This window comes from Sceloporus occidentalis, unplaced genomic scaffold, assembly GCF_023333645.1.
Source record: "Sceloporus occidentalis isolate IW3139 unplaced genomic scaffold, rSceOcc1.0.p SCAF_2, whole genome shotgun sequence".
NCBI classification, from domain to species: Eukaryota; Metazoa; Chordata; class Lepidosauria; order Squamata; family Phrynosomatidae; genus Sceloporus; species Sceloporus occidentalis.
In genome coordinates, this window is record NW_028316982.1 from 187,605,521 (window position 1) to 187,628,603 (window position 23,083).

Here is a 23,083-nt window from a genome sequence, read left to right on the forward strand (position 1 = left end):
ATTGATTTGGGTCTAGTTCTCATAAAGATCTGAGTCTCAGCTCTCCCATTTCTGATTACAAGCTAGAATTGCTGCTGTGTGACTTTGTTTCTCACTTATGGGACCTCTAAGCAGCTGCATAATGGGGTTTGGCAAGGGGTTTACCTTCACCCTTCTCTGAGGCGGAGAGAGTGTGTCTTGCCCAAGGTTACCCAGTGGGTTTCTATGGCTAAGCAGTGATTTGAACCCTCTTCTCCTTGAGCTGTAGACCAATGCTCAAACCACTACACTTGCTCTCAGGCTAGAATACCATTTAATTTTAAGAAACAACACTAACATCAACACCAATAAGAGAACAACAAATATCATGATACTTAGGATATTAGTACTTGTATTAGTAGCCAAGGAGAAACCCAGGCTATACTCTTTCTCCTTGACAGGTAGTTGTAAAAGTGGTTTGATTTTTGTATGGATAAGGACACAGTAATACAAGTCCTCATCTGCAGTGTAAAATGATATGGTCCAGTTACTGTTCTGCAATCTCAGGAGTTTATTGCTTTGGCCAACAAGCTGGCTTACCTCTTCCAGCTTCAATTCTGGATCCCCTGGATGTTATGATTGCTAAATCACCACCGATCTATGCAGGATGCTGCTGCCTGGATGCATCCCGAATTGAAGCCTCTCTCAGCCCACATTTTTTCAAAGTCTGACTTAAAAAATTGGCCAGCTGAGTGAGACTTTGACCCAGGATGCATCGGGGGGGGGGGGGCTCCTGCATAGATCAGTGGTGATTTAGCTATGATAACATCTAGGGGCATCCCGGATCCAGAAGTGAAGTGAGAAGAGGTAAGCTGATTTATTGGCCAAAGCATTAAACTCCTCTATGCTTTCATCTAATAAGATAGGATTAGACTTGTTTGAATATCCTTTGGATATTTTTGAATTGCAGCAATCCTTCACCATTGGCTATATTAGGCAAGATTGCTGGAAATTACTGTCTAGGAAGTGGTGGGCCCTAGTTGCCCATCTGTGATAAATAGTCAATATTTTTTGTGGGAGATATATATAAAGATTGTTGCTACTGATCTGGTAGTGGTATGGTGTGTGTTTGAGTTTGTGTGGTAACATTTAAGTGAAAAAAATAGCAATAAAATCTACTGTTGCTCAATTCATGCGAGAATGAAAATATAGTATGCAGAGATGAGTTGGGGTATGGATTAATATGGTTGAATTAGGACAAAATTTCAGCACTAAACCTGCACTTTGAGGCCACCTTGTGTGAGTCCTCTCTCTGAGCTTAGATTATTTTCCTGAGTTGTTTAGATGATGCAAGACAGGGTAAGTTTAACATCAGACTGCTAAATATACAGTGGTAAATCACTAAATTCATGTAGTACTTTCTAATGTCCATAACAAGTATCAGGACTAGGCAACATTATTGGGTCCAGGGGTCAATTTTTGCTACAGGCCACATCCCTTCTGAATGAGGGTTTATGTGTGTGTGTGTGTCTGTGTCTGTGTGTGTATTTAAATCTAGTTTAAAAGTAGCCACAAATACACTTTTTAAGTAAAGAAGAAAATTGCTTATCCAGCAAAAACCTTTGCCATTAAAGCACTTTTTGGTGGTTTTTTTTTTAAATTTTGTAGAAGAACTGGCTCTCTTGCAGACTACAGGAATGGTGGTTTGCTTGGTTTGAAGAACAGATCACTCTGCTCCAGGGGGCAGCAAACTGTACCCCAGTTTCCATGCATCCTATGTCCCATGTGTTACTGACCCTGGGGGTTGGGTACACAATGTCAGTAATCTTTAAAATGATCCTTTAAGGTTAATCAGTATGATCATGTTACAAATGAAGGCAAGTGGCTTGTCTACATATTTCTGTGAGTTTATGCTTGGATAGAGATTTAAGCTGGGAGGATTCTGCCTCACAGCACACACCATGAACCACTGTGTTTCTCATGGCTATCAGAACCTAGTCACATACTTCAGTGGAAATGTTTGCTTATAAATAACCACAAACTTCAAGAGAAATGGAAGGGAGAAGATGTTAGATATATCCAGTCTCATGGAAGGTGGGAATTTGGCAGAAGAATAACTTATTCTGCCTTGACAACTATGAAACATGGACCTTGCAGCACTGAGCTGTCGAACTGGACATCTCATTGTGTTTGGTGGAGATTTTGAGCAGAGTTTTATTTGCCACTTTTGGCCTAAGAAATAACTTTTTAAACAATATTTTTGGAGGCTCTGGCTGCTTTCAGTGGGTACAAAGATGGGTCTCAAGGTATGTGTGGCCACACTTTACCCATCACTCTATTCAACAGAGCTTGGAAAAATTAATTTGTGGACAAAAGTTCCCAGAATCCCCCATTCAGCATTCTGGGGATTTGGGGAGTTGTAGTACAAAGGTTCCCTTATTCCAAGCTCTGGCTTTAGTTGCACAGCATCATAGGGATAATTACTACCTTTCTTTTCTCAACAAAACCTAACTTCAAGGATCATAGCATCATATGGTAAAAAGAGTGTGAAGTGTCTCATAGTACAAACATCCCTGGACTCTGGCTAGTCTTATGCTATGTAAGGGTGAGTACATAACCTTACTTTGGTTTAATGAGATGTCCTTGCACATACTCTCCAACATTTCACACATGGAAACTGGGAAATGTGTGGCCAATAAGTATCAGAGTGTTATTCATGATGATGAACAAACAAGCTAGGAGATGCTGCAGAGGTTTGCTTTTGCCTCAGCCTATAGGGAAGGGCAAAACTCTGCCCTTTCCCCTCTTCTCCCCCCTGCTCAGTTAATTGAGTGCAAACTACTTTTGTACTTTGAACTTTGTATGCAGGACCTGAAGTAAGCTGAAGAAAAAAGGAGAAAGTGGGACAGTATGTGGTCAAAGTGAAGGCTGTATAGGATGCTTATTTACATGAAAAGAGCTACACCTATCCAATTGATTGGCCCATTTCTCACTTAAGAGCCAGTGTGGTATACTGGTTTGAACATTGGACTACGATTCTGGAGACCAGGGTTCAATTCCTCACTCAGCCATGGAAACCCACTGGGTAATCTTGGGTGAGTCACACACTCTCAGCCCCAGAAAACATTGTGATAGTCTCACATTAGAGTCACTATAATAATAATAACTATAGGTCAGAAACTACTTGAAGACACTAAACAACAATGTATATAACTCCGTCACATAAACTTCTATCGATTAGGGTGTTTAGTGGATCATACAGAATCACAGATGGAGGAGGAGATGAAGACTATGTCACAAAGGAATTGCCAGAATAATTTGACTGACTTTTATGATAAGACAGAGTAATTGTAAATTGCTAGGATTTTTGTGGCTTAGAAAAATAATTGATGAACAGGAATGGAAACATTTTGAGAGTTTTGCAAGTGCCATTTCCTATGTTTCTGATAACAGAGAGATTGACCTTTAATAATGGAGCTTTTTATTCAAGTGAATCCCCATGGCTCCTCTGCAACATAGCAGTTGCTAAAATGCCTTAATTAGGATTTAAATGAATATTGCACCATCTCATTTTTCAGAAATATTCTGAGTGTCATTGAACCCCACTTCGTGTGTGTGTGTGTGTGTGTGTGTGTGTGTGTGTGTGTATAAAACCAAGATCCTAATAAATACTCTGTAGTTTATCACTTGAGTTTCTTTCCTAAGTTTCATCTGAATTTTCTTTCACTCATTTTTCTGGCTCAAATTCAAACGTTTGTGTAGCATAAACAATATCCCTTAAAGCATACCAGGTAACTAACACTCTCTAAATTCTCTTCTCAAAAGCTCCTATGAGTTAATGTGATTGAGCAATGACTTGACTACCTCTGTATTGCTATCTGTCAGAGGAACTTTAAAAAAGGCAGCGACAACATTCATTCTGAGCTATTTCATATCAATTTCTTGAAAGCCATTTCCTTGGCACTGAAAAACATGCAGACTTTTCATCTTTACTGAATAAGCAAGTTCATTTTAGCATTAAATTGGAGGGCTTGCAGATTCAACGTTCCTAATGCCTTTACTGTCCTCTTTACCTTTTCCTTTAGTGTTGTGAAAAGCCATTCAAGGGTGAATTATAGCCAAGTTGTTTTAGAAAAACAATGTGCATGATATTTAATCAGGTCTGCATCCCTTCTCCTAAAAACTGCTCAGGTGTTAAGAGATGTGTGGATTGTTAAAGGATGTTAAGAGAGGAACTACAATAGACTTTTAAAGTGAGAATGGGTATCTGGTTTTATTAACCTAAATATATACATTGTTGTTGTGTGCTTTCAACCCTAAGATGAATCTATCATGGGGTTTGCTTTGCAATATTTTTTCAGAGGTGATTGCATTTGCCTTCCTCTGAGACTGAGGGAGTGTGACTTGCCCAAAGTCACTCAGTGGGCTTCAATGACTGAATGGGGATTCGACCTTGGTCTCCAGAGTCCTAGGACAATACTCAAACCAATAGATCACACTGGCTCTTGATGTGTGTTTTTATAAACGATTTGTTACCTTTAGATGTATCTGGGGCTTCACCATGTCACTATAGTTTTGTGTAACTGCAGGACCTTTGAAGAATGGTGGCTGGAACAAAGTGGATATTTTACTTGATCTTCTCCCTTGAGTCTTTATCATTCTTGAACAAAAACATATTATGTTGTTAGATGTCAATATTTGCCTATTGTCTGCCAACTTGCAGAGTAGGAAAGTAAAACAAAAATATTCATCCCTCCCCCACTCAAATAGATTGGTCATGATCCAGTTTAATTAAGAGGGATATTCTGGGTTTCGTAAGGACAAGATATATGCCAAACTGAGATCTTTTTCTTTGTTTTTTAATAACCCTTCATATTAGGGAAAAAATGATCAGGAAGAAGGTTTCAAGTCTCCTTATCTGAACATGGTAGAGGATTCTTACCCAGATTAGTCAGGCCCAGATCCAGATTGCTTCCCCACTACATTTACTTGGGACAGTAATATTTATCAGCTATATGCTATATTTTAAATGCAGAGTGTAAATTAGATAAAATCCAGATACAAGGAAGTGTTGAATAACAGGCTGGAATCCAAGAAATACTTACCAGGGAGCCGGCTATATAGAACAAAATGAAACTTGCTTCTGGATAAACATGGAACTCTTCCTGTTTATAATAAATATGGAAGGCCATTACCATTGGTTTTGTCTGATGGCATGACCAAACAAAGAAAGTTTTCAAAGAATTTGTGATTCCATTAGAAAAGAAGCAGTATATTTAATCAAAATGTAGGAAATGCAAGTTCATTTGTGAAAAGGAAGCTAAGCTTGGATGAAAATGGCAGTCTTGCTCTTTCATATTTTCTAAAATAAGTTTGATTCTGGAGTGGTCGTACTTTACAAATGTACTTTGCAAATGTACAAATGCAAAAAAGCTTTAACTTCCTTCAGTGGCAAGCTTTGGGAGCAAGGTGTACACATGTAAGGGGAAGAAGCATTAAAGGAAGTTCTCTAAATAATGATTTCATTTCTTTTTGAGTTACATCAGCCCTTGCCTTAAAATATGCATTGAGGCTTACTGCTAACAGTGGTGTCAAAGTATAAGTAGGGGATATTTGAAAATGGCAACTTCTAAAATGTTCTTCCTTCTGAAGGAAGCCACTGTTTCTCTTCTCTGCCTAACATTTAGGAGTGAAAAAATAACCATCTTAGTCAGAAAACTTGTTTCAGAACACTTGTGTGTGTGTCCTAAGGGATCATCAGAATGGGCTAGCTGAAATGGAAGGCGGCCATGTCAAAGCCAGAGCAGAGAAAAAGTACAGCGGTGTACTTTGATTAAAACTTCCCTTTGCCTTCGAGCTCAGACAGCTGCTAAAAAGAGCTGATCGCTAGGTGGGATTTCAAACCATTGCAACCTTTGCTTTATTATTTTTTTAAAAAGAAGCTTTCATTTGAGGCTGTAGGAGAAGCAACCATGTTACTGAAGTTGATGGGCAAAGGTTCAGCTGGCAGAAAAAATATGAGACCCAGCCCTGTGATATGGTATCTGGGTTACTTATAACAACAGTTAATCTGCTGGTGGTGCCAGCAGGGCTATGTTCTGTAGTGAAATGCTGGAGTGCTTGCTTTAAATCCCAGAGATCCCAAGGTAGTTTCAGCAGCAATATCCATAATTAATTGCATGTGTAATGAAGTCCATTTGGGAGGCCTGTGATGACTCGCCTCTACGTTACCCGAAGACATTACAATATCAATAGCACTAGTAATTTTAATTAAAACTTTGAAATGTCGGCCTGTTGAAATATTCATTATTGCACTTGATTAGGTTGTTTTGTAATCTTCTGCATTTTCTTTTCATTACATATTACCATGACTTTGCAAAATTAGGCCACTTGCAGTAAAGCATATATAAACTTTCAAGGCAAGTGGCATCAGTTTCCCCCCTGCCCCCCATAGATTCTGACATTTTAAACATATACTAGTCTCTGGAGTATATAAAGAATGATTGTTCTAATCAAGTTCCCAGTTGGTTGCACAGGACAGATAGATTTGGAGGTTCCTAAGAAGGGCAAATTTCTGAATATTTCAAAATGTTGGCAGCTGGGCAACTGACTGGGGGAAGTGGGCCACTTGCTTAGTGCCTTGCTGACTTGAAGGGTTTAGCGGTCATGCCAGGGAGTGACACAACAACTTAACCTCCCCAGCATAGTTAACATCTATCCAAACACAGCTATGTCTAGCACAGAGCCTGGAGAAAGAGGGAAAACGACTTAATGATTATCACTCTGATTCTCATACTGGGGATTCCAGGACTTGTCAAAAATTAACTTCTCCAAGCTCTAGCCCAATGCCCACTTATGACTAAATTATTTAACAATACTGTCAGCAGTCTGAGCATGTTTGTAATTCTCATATGACATGCACAGTGTTATGATTTTGGTTTCCTTGATTAATGTGAATAAATTTATCGCCTCAAGGGCTTAAAAATAACAGCAATGCCATACCTTCCAGTTGTCCCATTTTGGCAGGATGGTCCATCCTTTGTCATCTCACATTTTCAGTTCCTTTTAAAATCTCCTATTTCCTCTGGGTTTCCCTGGTTTCTTACTGCAAACTAAGTTAAAATCACTCAGTTAACTCAGCTGGGGGAGGGGGAAGGAGAGGAAGAGGTGGAATCTTGCCTTTCCCTGTTGACTCTGACAAAAGCAAATGGCTACAGCTTCTCCTAGTTAGTGTGTTCTTCCTAATTAATCATTTTTGTCATCTGGGCCACAGTCTGATGTTACTTGGTCACATGCATCTCAGTTTTCATTTGTGAAATGTTGAAGGGTATGCAACATATTTCTAAAGATGAATACATATTTTCTCTCTCTATGGAAGGTTACTTCTTTGAATTAATGAGAGGGGAAGACAAATGTTTTGTAGGAATGTTTAATCTGTGTATACACACATATAGATAACTGACCTTTTATCTTAAACTGGTTAAAATGGAAACATCTTTGAGGAGATTATGATCTTTTGGAATCTGAAGCAGGTTCACTATTGCTAATGCCAGTTTTTAGAAACTAGCATCTTCCAGCATCTTGTTTCCAGCATCTTCTGCTTGTATAAAATATAAATAAGCTACAACCTCTAGCACCCGTATAAGCTTTGTACGTCTTGGAATAAGTGGAGAGCAATGAACAATTTCATATTTAAAGAATAAGGACTAATTTCAGTCAGTAGTCCAACAAGAGCAGATCTGTTCAGCCAATGAAAGCTTGGTGGTCAATACAATCAGCCCTCTACATGTGTGGCTTTGACTTTTGTAGTTTTGATTATTTTTGATTTAAATGATCTTTCTAGGAATTTCTAGGTCCTCCAGTACATCTCTGCCAGAAGTTGACCATAGAGTTGTGCTGGAGGACTTAGAGATTCCAAGAGAGGTATTATCTCAGATTAAAAAAGTGCTTTTTTTATTTGTGGTTTCTTCACTTTTACAGGGGTCCTGCACCCCAATCCCAGTGAATGTGAAGGGGGCACTGTATTTAAGTTCTATTGATGTATTAGGGGTTTAGTCTACTGTGACAAATTCTGCTTTAGCTCTGGGTTCTCCTGAGAGCATGCCTTTCCACATTTTGAGTTGGGTGGTGAACATAGCATGTTTGGTTCCTGCCAATCCAGGTGTCACTTCTGGGCAGATGCTATAATAGTCTATTTGAGTATAGGCTTGTAATTTATAGGTTCAGAGTATCAGAGACAGCCTTTTCAGCAAAGTATCAGAGACAACTTCTTCAGCAAAGTTAGACATTTTCTTTACTTGTATAAAGATTTTGTAACATACAGCAAAATATAACACAGAGTTTAAAAGGTAGAACTTTAATTATAGCAGAAGAATAAGCAATATTACAAACATAACCATGTTTTCATGTAAGTATCACAATCCCTTTTACGTGATCAAATAGGATAGGACAGGCCGTGTGAGGCTTTACAGTTAGCAAAACTCTGATTTTGTCTATCTTTTTGAGCCATGATGTATGCTTTTGTTATCATAAAAGGCATTTTCCTTTAAGACTTCTAACTCTCTGAAACTATTAACAGTATCCCTTGTGTCTTGCAAGAAAGGATATGTACAAGTCTGATTTTTTTTTGGACCCTGGTCATTAGGACCTTGGCTTTATGCTTCTTCAGGCATGTGTCTTTTTAGCTGGCATTATGTCATGATTTTACTGACTAAGGCTTTTGCTAGTCTCACTTTTAAAAAACCTCTGATGACTGGGTATTTTGACCTTGTCCTATGTTTTCCCTCCACATTTATGTTTAAGAAACACCAACAAGTGTGTATTGTGTCTATCAAGTTTGACTGAACTATATTTTACCTTGGCACTATTTTCCAGCTGTCTGATCTAGCATTTCTCTTGAGGTTAACTGTATGGCTTTCATCTCAGTGCTTCTTTGAAGTGCTTGTAGAATATGTTTTACCTCCCCCCAGATTTTATTTCCAGAGCTAGTAATTTATTTATTTAATTTATATGCTGTCTTTCTCTCAGCATGGGATTCAAATAATTAAATTATTTGTAATATCTCTTTAATGCTACCATTTTGTTATCTATCATGCCGGATTTTCAACTATAAAATGTTATGCATTTTCAAATGACAAACTATTGGAAGAAGATTCCTTGTGGATAAAACATCATTTGAGCCAGGGCTCAGTGGAATCTCTTTTGAATGCCAAGGGATGCACCTGTAACATATTAATTTAACTATGTTTATTGCATCACAATGTGCTAAATCACTTTGAGATGGTTACAACTGATAACAAGAACAATTATATTAATGAAACAACAATAAAAGAGAAAGAGCAAGGAAAAGAACTATTTTCACCCTCCAGCAGAAATAAACAGCAATTCAGAGGGGACCCTAAGTGCACCTTCAGAAAAAACAACAGCAGGAAACAAACACTGGAAGTCCAGTGACCAGTGAGAAAGAAGATCACAGTTTTCTGTTTCCACAGCTTTGGCAGAGCTGTGGAAAAATATTGTTCTAGGCAACTTCTCGCAACATCATGAAAAGCAAAAGAACCCCAAGCAGACCCTCTGGAACAAATCTTAAATAGCAGGTAGGTTCAGAGGGTCCTTTGGGTACTAAGATTCAGACCACATTGAGGGATTCAGTGGTAATAACCATGGCTATGAATAGTTCATTGGAAAAAATGAAGGAGTTAGTACAGTTTTCAAGAACTGGCTCATTCCTATGCTCTCTGTGGCTCATTCCAGTCAAAATCCTGGCAGTTTTGTACCACCTATCATTTCAGAAAATGTAGTTGTAAGCATTCCTATATACAGTGATCAAATCTAATGTGACCTAAGTGGGACTTTTCTGGAATAAGCAGAGTAACTTTTCCAAGCCTCACAAATAAGGCTGACAAATATTCCTATTGTTAGTCCTGACTAGAAAGCTTACTAAATGCTCCTGGAAGAGGGGATGGACCAGAGCTGTATTCAGGCAGCAAATTTGGTGGCAAAAACCTTCTGATAACATCAGGATGCCACTTGAATTCAGCTTTAAGTCAAATAGAGGTAAATCAATTTGGTAAACAATGGGATAATAGACTCATTGGATTAATGGGATCTAACTCACCATTCAGCAATTGATTGAATGGATCTACTTGGGTTGAAACTAACTAATAGGATTCAGGCCATTGTTGAAAGAATTTCTGAGCACATGGAGACTACAACCACTCCTCAACCATGATAACTTCCATACATCTGGAACTGAAATGAGATATATTTATTTTTTAAAATATGTTATTTCAAGCTAGTCTAGAACACTAACACTTAAGCTTTAGGAATTAAACTACATCTTGCCCTGTGCTTTTATAATTAAATATTTACATGTATGTGGAAAACATGGTTTACTTTTTGGAAAAAAAAGTTGCAATACAAGACAAGACGATGAACTAATATGATAAATTCTGAATTATTTTTACTTGATCATCTATATCCAATGGGCAGCTCTGTATTAAATACAAGGAGCACTGTTACGTTGATCAAGGTAGAACTTTATTAGCTGTGTTCAATAAACAGAGCAATTCACCCCAGGTTGGAGTGACAGAATAAGAGATACTTTCAATTTAATATGCCACAGTATTTTCTCCCCATCAAGAGTCTCTAAGCTAGCACAGCATATAAGTAGCAAGCTTGTCACATTTGTCATTTCCTTTTAAAAGGATTTTTATAATCTTAAAATTCCTGCCATGAAGTCTCCTACAAAATGTACTTGTGCAGGGTGCATGAACATGAGTCTCTTGACATCAGCAACCAAAAGATATTTCAATTCCTATAATGGGGAAGAGATCAAAACACCTCAGCAGGGTTATACCTTTATTAGGACCAGTTAAAATGTTGCAAATTGTGAGCAAAGTTCTTAAAAACTTCAGGCTAGGGAGGAGGGAAAAGTAGGTCACAATACTAAAGTTCTTTCACCTCTCCTATTTTGTTTAACATACAGAATTTTGGACAGTTCTGAGTAGGGATATAAGTCTTCATAAATTCTATTCTCATAGGCAAGAATAAGTCTATCATATTTTGCCTTTTTGCAAGAAAGCTGTTGAAAACTATGGAGATTCTGAAGACTGTTTGTAGTTCAGGACCTATTTTGTGAGAAAAAAAAATACACACTTTTCTTTTTTTGCCCAGAAAATGAAATTTTCTACAAAGAAAACAACCTTCTTAACATGATAAAATATCATTTTCTTCATAGAAATGTTGTTTTCCGAGTAGAAAATACCATTTCCTCATGAAATCCTCTTCACACATTCTTTCAGAGAAAGTCTCAAACTGCCAAGATCTCTGGCTGTCTAGGCTTTTCCTCATCAGGGTTTCATGACACTCAAGAAACTGATTTTGTACATGTTTTCCAATATTTTTTAAAAATTGCTCCATTCCTCTTTCAGAGCTAGGGGAGCCTATGTATATAGATATCTATGCAGTTGTGTCACTAGCTACAGTGTGGGATGTATCACCTGGGAAGGGTGCACATTCACCCCTTCTCCTGCTCCATCATTGGGTTTCCTCCTCAGAGAGGCAGCTTGGGGATGGAGCAGTTAAGATGGGCAAACTATTGCCCCTCCTGCACTTAAGAGGGAAAAGGGCCCATCCAGGTGTCACTTCCTCCTCTGGGATGTCACCTGGTGCAGTCTGTACCTCCTGCACCCTCTGCACCTTCCCTCCCAGTAGTATCACTGTCTCTATGGGAGCAGTAAAATTGTGAGATCAAGGTTTCAGCTTCTTTGGAACCCAAAGCAGAGAACGGTCTACAATGTATGCTCATGGGCTTTCCCAGCTCAGACATCCATGCATAATACATGGATATTAGGGAAGCTATTGGATTTCAGGGGCATGATCAGTAGTGCAGCACCCCCTTCTCTTTGTGTCTCAGCATCATAACAAAATGATTCTGGTCATGGCTGGTCCAAGATATTTTGCTACCTACAGTGCAACAAAAAATGGTACCCATTCCCATCAAGATGCACAGCACTTAAAGCCTGACCAGTTATTTTAGTATGTGAAGCTGAGAGTCCAATAAGTGCTTCCCCCTCTCTTGGGTAGTATGAATACCGTTATAACAAATTAAATAACTGAGAATTAGCCAGCCTTTCATGACACCCGCAATGCTGCTTATAGGGCTGCCTCATTCTGCTTAGTGGTAAGGCCAACCCTGGGTGTCACACCATAGTGTTTATGAAGAATGAGGATACCATGACATTTGTAGTAACCTTTGATCTTCTTTCTGTCTTTATGAATTGACTAAATATATGATCAACATTGTAACAGACTCTTAAACAGCTATGATCATTCAGCTCATAAATGATGTAGGATATTCCTCTTACAGGAACTTCTTAAGTTGATCTTTTGGACAGCCCATACTGATTCAGGTGGATAGTGCTTTAAGTGTCTGACCTGTTTTTCACTTTTGATAAGCTGTTTCCAGCTTAACCAGGATTTTAAAAATATCCTTGAAAGGACAGAACAAATGGTCTTTTATTGTATTCAGTACTTTAATAATACCAGGCTGTCAGGTAGGGCGTTATCCATGTGTAAACTAAATAGATGAGCAAAAAAAGAGTACCTGCATTTACTATACTAAGATTAACAGATCCAGCATTCCAAATGGTGTGATTCAACTTTTCAGATTCCTCTGATTTATCAGGAGCATAGTTTTTTTTCTTGTAATATCCTGAGGGGATTCTCATTTAACTAGATTATCTCATTATTTGCAAACAGAATATATACACCCCTCCTTGCACAGTGGAATGTGAGATGCCACATGGCTAGGTAGCAGGAAATGTAAATCCTCAATTATTTTCTCCTTGCATGCAAAAATGAATAATTACTGTAGTTTTCTCCCTGCTGGTGAAGAAAATGAATATTTATCTGAAGTATTCTCCCCCATTTGAAAATTTGTAAGTGTTGTGGAGGAATTACTCTGTGGAGAAATACAGATTTGTGTACGTGTGTGTGTGTGCAGAAAACATGTTTCCTGCACTCATAACAATGTGTTTTGTGTGGAAAAAATCTTTCTTTTCTTTTCTTTTCTTTTCTTCACAGAAAGCCATGAAATTTATTGCATAAAACATGTAAATCACAGTAGCAGCAGGATAATAATACCTTTGGTTAAAACCTCCCATCATCCCACATGATGCCATTGTTCTTCCACTGTTGTAGCATGGGAAATTAAAAAGCAGTATGCACATGACATCTAATTACATTTCCCTCTGCCTTCAGTAATAGCATCAGCTAAGAATAGTGTGTCTCCTCTGAATAAATGCCTGGAGGAGGCAATGGGCTGGATGAGTTAAAAGAAACTGAAACTGAATCCAGACAGTCTAGAGCTGCTTACTGTCCATGGACCTAACCTGGGTTTGGAGATGTGCCAACCAGTCCTGGATGGGGTTACACTCACCCTGAAAGACTGTGTTTGCAGCTTGGGGACGATCCTGCATCTGTCACTCCAAATGACAGCCCAGGTAGGTGTGATGGTCTGGAGGACTTATTATTATCTTTGGCTGATATGCCAGCTGCACCCTTTCCTATAATTGGTAGTGCAAGCCTAAGTATGGTAGTGCACCAACTGGTAACTTCAAGATTGGACTTCTGCAATGCGCTGTATGTTGGGCTACCTCTGTAGCAAGTTTAGAAACTTCAACTAGTTAAAAAACATGACAGCCAGATTAGTTACTGGATTGACCATATTAGACCAATATTAAAATCACTCCACTGGCTGCCAATTAGTTTCTGGGCAAAATATAGTGTTGGCTGTTACAGTTAAAGCCCTACAAGGTCTGAGTCCAGGTTACCTTACAGAATCATTTTCTCCCATATAATCCTCCCTGTACACTCAGGTCCTCTGGGGACATATACTTCAGTCAGCCAATACTGGGCTGACTATTACATGGGGTATATTTTCTTCAGCCACCTCTAAACTGTGGAATGACCTGCTGGAAGAGATTCATCGGCTTGAAAGGCTGTCTGTATCTAAAAATTAGTCTCTTCAAGCATAATTGTTTTTTAATTATGTTTTAAAGAATGTATTGATGAATTTTAATATGTATTCATTTTACAGTCAGCCCTCCATATCCACAGATTCTTTGTCCATGGATTCAAGCATCCAGGGCTTGAAAGCATCATTAAAAATACATAAATTCCAAAAAAGCAAATCTTGATTTTGCCATTAAGATACACTATTTCACTATTTCATTGCATTTAATGGGACTTGGACAATATGGATTTTGGTATCCATGGGTGTGTGTGTCTGTGTCCTGGAACCAAACCCCAGTGGATACCAAACACCCACTTTATGCAGTCTTTTAACTGACATCATGTGTTGTTTTATTGGTTGTTTTCCCCACCTTTATTCACAGGGAGAAGCAGGTAAGAAATACTACTACTACTACTAATTATATGGTCTACTTAAACTTTAAATTCCAATCCTATATGTTGTTATGTGTGTGTGTGTGTGTGTGTGTATGCACATATATATAAAGGACATGGTGGTTCAGCACTTAAGACACTGACTCTGATCATTGCAAGATCAGCACGTCGGCAATTAGAGGCCCAAGTGCCACAGGACAGACAGAATGAGCTTCGATCACTAGCCCCAACTTAGCAGTTTGAAAGCATGTAAAAATGCAAGTAGATAAATAGATACCACTTCGGTTGTAAGGTAACAGCATTCTATGCAGTCATGCTGGCCACATGAACAGAGTAGTCTTTGACAACGCTGGCTCTTCAGCTTAGTAATGGAGATGAACAACGTCCCCTACAGTTGGACATTACATGACAGCTCTGTCAAAGGGGAATATCTTTACCTTTGCTTTATACATTGTCCATTCATTTCTGCCATGCTGAGCATGTTGAGAAACTATTTGGCAATATGAACAGGGTGCAGAGGTAACACGTAGATATCTTGAGTTCTGGACATGCTTTAAAAATATTTTCACTTATGCAATAAGCACACATTAATGTATAAACATGTATTTTCCACCTTTTCTGGATTAGGGAAGTCATGACTAGGACTCTGCTTCTCACTATTCATGAAAATAAGACTTACTAGTTTGTCCTCATAAGATGGAAGCCCCAATTATGTGCAATGACCTATCAAATCCCAAAAGAATATACTTTGCAAGCTGAGTGGGCAGGAATTCTGAGATACGTTTCATGCTGAGATTGTGTGAGATCCTAAAACAATATGGAGACATCATTACTTTTAAAAATTATTATTTCCAATACATAGAGTACCTTATAAATACTATAAAACAGAAGATGTTTAGCCCATTGGCAACGGACCATATACTTTTCATACAGAAGGTTCCAGGTTTCATCAACCTCTTTAGGATGACTGAAGAAACAAACCCTGAACAACTGCTGCCAGCCTGTGTCAACAATATTGGATTCAGTAGTTTAATTCAGTACAAGGCTCCCATAGTTCTATAGTCCTATGCTTCTATAGTTGCCACACAACCCTTATGTTGCTCATGTTTACAATCCCACTTTGGTATATGTCATTCTACAGGCAGGGGCTATGACAGAAAAAACAAGTTGTCCAAGGCCAAAGAACAAGTCTATAACTAAGCTTGGACTTCAGCTCATCTTTCCAAAAACTAAAGCCAGCCTTCAATCATTGAACCACGTTAGTTTCAAAGAGCCTTGGAAGGAATCCAAAAAAGATAAATATGTGAACTAGAGCATGCAGTGGTGGGAGGACAACAATGAAAACTCTTAAGGTACTCAGCAGAATGTCCTTGAAACTATAGCTGTTGGCTTGATAACCTTCAGGGATGGCTGGATGCAGATAGTGTTATATAAAGAGTTTTACATCTTTATTTAAACTACATTATTAAAATGAATGTAAAATAATCTACCATAATGCCATGTCCTTTCCTGTGCTGAATGCTCTTGACAAGAGAAAAAGGATGCACTTATTATCTGTCTGATGAATAAATGCAAAAGTAAATCCTTGTTATGAAGCTTACTGGTATGAGGCCATCCCAGATATTAAACCATTATATCTTCCTTTTAAACTAAATTAAACCCAGATATGTACTGAAAAATCTTATGAGGCATTTCTTATTACACATTTGAATTCTTATATAAAGAAAGGCATCCAACTTTTAATAGAACAGTAATGTAGCAGCTGCCAATTCTGCTCAAGGTTAGATCCATTCCTTGTTCTACCCAATATCACAAATCAGGGATGGGCAATCTGTGGCCCTCCAGATTTCTCTGCTGGCTAGGGGTGATGGGAATTGTTGTTTAGGAACATTTGGAGAGAAAATTTCCACACTTTATCTGACCCTTTTAATATCTTTGGCTGCATATGTACTGCAGAAATAATGTGGTTTGACAGTGCTGTAATGGGCATGGCTTAATGCTATGGAATAATGGGATTTATAGTTTTGTGATATATTTAGTCTTCTCAGAGCACTCTGGTGCCACAAGAAGCTATAAATCCCAGGATTCCATAGCATGGAGCCAAGGTAGTTAAAGCTATGTCAAACTGCAGTGCAGTGCAGATGTACAGTGCAGATGCAGCCTTTGTCTTATTAATTAAGATGTCCTAGCTGGCAGTGAGCAAAATGTTTTGTGCTAGGCATGCAAGGATGATGTTTCCAACCCCTTCTTGCCAACAATCTGGGGTGGGACAAGAAGTTCTGATTATTGCACCAGAAATTGCTGGCTGTAGGAGGCTGGAAACATCATCCTGCAGCCCCCCAATTGCCAGCAGAACAGACTTCTGTTGTTCGGTTACATAGCTACTGCCTGTTAAGTAGGTTTGGGGAACCAGGTCAGGATGTAGCATTTTGGTCACTGTATCTTTACAGGAGCTGTGAAATGGTGCATGTTGGTTACACAGCATTCCTGACCATTGATTATAATGTTGAGTATGGCTGATGGTCACTGAAGTTCTAAACTTCTGGAAAATACCAAACTGGGGGAGGCTGGTCTAGAAACAGAAAACTCACATTGTTTATATAATAATAATAATAATAATAATAATAATAATAATAATAATAATAATAGTATTTATTTATAACCCACCTTTTCCTGTGTTGGATCAAGGTGGGTAACAGCATATAAAAAGAGAAAACAATATCAAAGGCATTTGAATCAGTCTGAAGAGAAGAACAGAAACAATTTAGGCATGTGGAGAGTGAAATTAGGGGATCACTTTGGGAAGGTCTGCCGGAAGATATCTGTTTTTATTGCCTTCTTAAAGGCCTCGAAAGATGTTAATTGGCAGATCTCATCCGGCAGATCGTTACAGATTTTTGGAGCGGCAGCAGCAAACATCCTCTGGGAGGTGGTTACCAGTCTAGTTCTCTGTGACTGTACTAGGTTCTTCCCTGAGGACCTGAGAGTGCAGGAAGGATTATATGGGAGGAGGCGTTCCCTCAAGTAAGCCAGACCCAGGCCATGTTATAGGTAATAACCAACACCTTATACTGTACCTTATACTGTGCCCGGAAGCTAATAGGCAGCCAGTGTAGGGATTTTAAGATAGGTGTGATAGAATCAAACTTGGAACTCCCAGGCACCAATCTGGCTGCCATGTTTTGGACCAGTTGCAGCTTCCAAACGTGGCATAAGGGTTGCCCCATGTAGAGCGCATTGCAGAAATCGAGACAAGAGGTTACCAGCAAATGTACAACCATTTCAAGGTTTTCCCGTTCTAGGAAGGGACGTAACTGGCGTATCAGCCGAAGCTGATAACAGGCACTCCTGGCTGTCGCGTCAACCTGGGACGACAGGTGAAATGACGAGTCGAGGAGCACCCCCAAGCTAGAAACACAGTCCTTTAGTGTGTGACCCCATCCAGTACTGGAGAGCTTATCACCATTCCCGGATTAAGATTGCCTATAGTGAGTACTTCCATTTTATTTGGATTCAATTTAAGTCTATTTTCCCTCATTCAATCCATTACTGACCTCAGACAGTCATTCAGAGGAGAGATGCCATCCTTGGTCACTGAAGCAGTCCTAGACATGGAGAAACAAATTTGGGTGTCATCAGCATACTGTCTCCGGATGATCTTACCCAGCGGCTTCATGTAAATGTTGAAGAGCATTGACGACAGTATCGTGCCTTGAGGGACACCCGATTTGAGCTCCTTCTTGGCTGAATAACTGGCGCCAAGCGACACCATCTGGAATCTGCCTGACAGATAGGGCCGGAAGCACTGCAAAGCAGTGTCCCCGATTCCTAACCCTCTCAAGCATTCCAGAAGGATACCATGGTCTATGGTATCGAAGGCTGCTGAGAGGTCCAAGAGCACAAACAAGGGCCACACTTCCCCTGTCGATGCACAGATGGAGATCATTGACCAAGGCGACCATGGCAGTCTCCACTCCGTATCCTGACCTGAAGCCAGTTTGAAATGGATCAAGATAAACAGTGTCATCCAAGACTGCTTGGAGTTGGTTGGCAACGGCCCTCTCAATCACCTTACCCAAAAATGGTAGAAGCGATACCGGCTGATAATTAGATCTCTCTAGGGGGTCAAGGGAAGGCTTTTTAAGAATTGGTTTAACAACAGCCAGTTTTAAACTGGCTGGAAAACAGCCTTCTCTGAGGGAGGCATTGATTACAGCTCTTAAAAGAGTCCTAGTTGCCTCCCCTCCCTGAATGGCTACCCTTGAAGGGCAGGGCTCAAGAGGGCAAGTGGTCTTTTTAACCTTTCCAAGCAGCTTGTCTACATCATCGATACTCAGACTGAAATTGATCCAAATGAACCTCATTAACAGAGTCGCTGGATATATGTTAATTCTGAAAGAATTTTCTTTGTCTCACGAGATTTTATCACCAAATTTTCCATCAAGAATGAGCTTTAAAGCCCAACTCATTTTAGATCCTTGACAAATATTTTGAAGTGTTAAAATTTCATTATTTTTTAATCTGAGGATATGTGTGTTGAGTTGGGAGATGGTCCTTATGATTTGGGATCCCCTTTTATTGCATGCCTATTTCATTATCCATGTGACTAGTCCATTTCCCAATAGTTATTATAATAAATGTTTATTTCATACATCTCTTGTATTTTCCAACAGTTATCCTAACATGATAGTTATCTCAAACCATAAATTTTAAACAGTATGCTCAAATAAAATGTCTCATTTGTATCAAAATAAGCATTAACAAAAGTTTAAAAGAACCAGAAATCTATTTCCTTTTGCTGACTATGTAAGGCCACCGTGTCAAGGAGTGGGAGTAAGAGAACTCTTCTCTTGAGCCTATTTTGCAAGTTTAAGAGCTCTTTCTGACTTTGAAATGTGAAAACAAGCACTAGTTTTATTCTTTTAGACCATTCAATCATTCCCACTTAGGAATTAAAACATTTCTCTCAGAGAGGAAGATGAACTATGCCCATGAATCTCATTGTAGGCTTTATCCATGCTTTCCTGAGCTTCATCTACCTTAAAAAATGAACTAGATCACCAGGGTTGATATTATAGGCAGCCCCAGAAGGAGGAAGCCCTAATCAATGTCAAAGACCTCTCTTCCTGTATCATACCTACTATCATACAACTGAAAAGTTCTCAGCCTGACCCACTTTCCAAAATCTGAGCATAATTTTCTCATTGTACTTTGAAAGATTGTTCTTTTGAATTGTAAATTGCCAATTTGCAGGCTGTAACTATTGAATATTTTCAGAACACTGTAGAGCCGTGTTAATGAAAACTGTGGAATTGTCAGGTGCTGAACTCTAAGCTGTCATGAAGTTCCTGTTCCTGCAGAACAAAACATGAAAGGAAATGAATGTATGATGTAAACATTGAGTGACAAGTGGCCATCATACCATCATACTCAGCTGTGAAGAAGTGGTGTGCCAACTTTCATTGTGGAGATTTTAAGGCTGAAGATGCAGCAAGGTCTGGCAGGCCTTCAACAGTGTCAAATTCTGAAATTGTTGAGCATGTTCATGACTTGATTTTGGCAGAACAGCAAATCTCAGCTAAAACAATTGCTGAGACACGAGAGATGCATTAGGGAATGCATTATGTTTATAATTCATGAGCAGTTGGCTATGCAGAAGCTGTCAGCCAAGTGGGTGCTGAAATATTTGAATGCTGATGAGAAATGAAAATTAATGGACACTCCCAAGTTGACTTTGCAGCATTTTGAGCAATCTACAAAAATGCTTCTAAATAAATAAATGTTTTTTGTGTGGACCTGAAACAGGAAAATGCTATAAGGCAGAATTCTTGTGTTTCTGTGTAAACTGTTGTCTTCATTATAATCACTACTACTACTGTTACCACCTCCATTGCAACTCTATACAATGGAGATAGCTGCTTCTGTTTACTTCTGTGCAGATAAGAATAAGTTCAGTTTTGTACTGTACTACTTTTCATCATTTCTTCTAAGTATTGTAGATGTGGACAGAAGAGGTTTTAGGAATGTTTTGTTCACTTGCAATCCTATGCATTTTACTCAATTGGGAGCTTTGAGCAATTGGTTCCTCTCAGGAAGTATGGAATTGTATTTTAAAAGCAGCATTTTAAGTGTAATTTTTTCAAGTGTTAAATATATTTCTGTGTAATGGTTATTATTGAGAAGGACAATGAGAAAGTAAATAAAATATTTTAAAATTTATAACCATAACAATATGTAACCACTTTTTAGGGAGCCCAGGAACTACAGCAACAACTAATTACTTTTCAGATTAACTTCTTCCAGCACTTGAAAAGTTAATATGGTCTCTCTTTGTTCCTTGCCCTCATTTTTGATTTCTAACTAGCAGCACAAACAGAGAAGGGTAAGGCAATGAGGGGGAGAGATCAACTTCTCTACAATCTGTTTCTACCATTAGCCCTGAGTGGCACATACAGGTAAGCAGTGGAAGTGAGTGAGGTTCCTCAAAAGGATTTTCAGAGAAGTACTGGAGCTCTTTCCTTTCCTAACAACATCTTTGAGAGCATAATAGCAGCCAAGATCCTGTACTGAGGGGGCAGATTATACATATGTACTCATGGAACTCTACAATGGCAGCTCACTAGTAAACTGCAATACTCAATATGCATGGAGTTTTCTATTTTGCAATATGCAGTCCACTATCAGTATTCACTGTGTACCATTTCACAATGTGTAGCACACTTACTTTGGAATCCACATCCCTGCACAATGGCTTTGCATGTTCAAATGTGCTTCTGCAACCTTAAACTGAATGTGGCCATTCCACATTGGACAAAAATTCCCATCCATTTCATTTGGGGAACTTGTGTATGTAAGACACCAGCAAAACCATAGTTTTCATGGGCACAGAACTAGGAACAGAATAAATTGGGATATTTTCTAAATTTGCAGGTGTTTGTGTGTCCTTGACTGGGGAGTTTGTCCCACTATTGGAGGGCAGGGAAAAGCCTTCTCATTCAGCCCAAATGTGAGGCAAGATGTGTTCATGTGGTGGTGTGCCTTCAAGTCATTGCTGACTTATGGAGACCCTAAGGCAAACCTATCAAGTTTTGTTCAGAGGGAGTTTGCCATTGAGATTCTCTGTCCGAGGTCTCCCAATGGAGTTCCATGAGTAAGCAGGGATTCAAACCCTGGTCTCTAACGTCATAGTCCAACAGTTATATCTCTATACCATGCTGGCTCTTTGAGAATAGACATATATGTAACTAATCCATCTCCTGAAATCTAAGCTTTGCCACTGGAATCATAAGGAAAAATAAACAAAACAGATGCCGAGAGGTGTTTATAGAACAAATGATTTGGCATTGTGCATACAAGCAAGAGACATTTTTTTCTTTTGTATATCTGAGTCAGTTTTGAGATAAATGAAATCATCTCCAGGGTATAGTTATACTAGTCTCTCATGGGAAAAACAGAAGCATTGTTTATCATTCTGATGAGAACTCGACAAATTTGACACAAAATTCTGTTGCTAATGAAATCATATTTACATTTAAAAATATGAAGACACCTATGTTAATGGATGGTACTATCCTCTACATTATTGGATAGGCCCTCTCTTTGGAAAGTCAGGCAGTATAATTTAAAAGAGTTTATACATATATGTATGATAAATATGTGAGCAAATGGCAGAGTGATGAATGCTTGCATTTAAAGGAGTCCCAAATCCAGGAAACCATTTAAAGAATTACCCACTCATTGATGCACACAGATACAATGTAGCAGTGAAAATTGCAAACAGAGGTAAAGACTGAACAAAGAAATCAAAACTAAGGGAGGGGATGCATAAATATTGCAGGATGCCTCCCTGATTGCTCTGATTTGGTTGAAGGAGAGGAGATGGGAAGGCTTGAAATTTATTAAACGGCATCTGCTATGCTTAGTTATCTCTTGCACTGATGTATCTCACTTTGAATTAGCATGACGTCAGGAGGGAATTTATGAACTCTGAGGAAAAATGAAATTATTCAGAGGAATAAGAACATGGACCAGTAATAGATACAGCTAGGAGGATAAGCAGTGGCTTTTAAATTTTTAGCATTTCTGCTGAGTCCATAAAACTGTTCAGTCTATTTGTAGAAATGGACACATAACCAGAAGAGCAAGATATCATCACATACTGTCCATAACAAAAGGTAAGAGAGTTTCTGCAATGGGTAAAGTCTTGTACAGTGAAGAGAAAAAGTCAGATGTGAAATATGGTACCACCAGACTGAGGTAAAAGTATTTTTAGAAGCTGCAGTTATTAGGATCTTAGGAATCTCAAGGAAAACCAGAGTAAGCATTTCCACAGTATTCTGACTCCAGAATCAATTACCTGGCACATTCAGCTACTAATAAGGATTTATTTTATATGTAGTCCTCAAATAGAGGACGTATCAGATATGAAATGTAAAGAAAAGGTTCAATGTGAAAGATTTTTCACATTGATGCTTGTTTAATAATTTTCTATCATGGCTTAACGATATATCCAATATTAAGCCTTTACATCTGTGCAAACGTAAAGGACTGAACACAGAAGGCTGTCTTAAACCAAGTACAGGCATTTCACATGTAGTCTCGTTCAGCCAGGTGTCCCCCATCTTATATCTATGCATTTCATTTTTCTGCCTTAAGTGCAGTAACTTACATTTCTCCATGTTGAATTTCATTTTGTTAGCTTTGGCCCAGCTTTCTA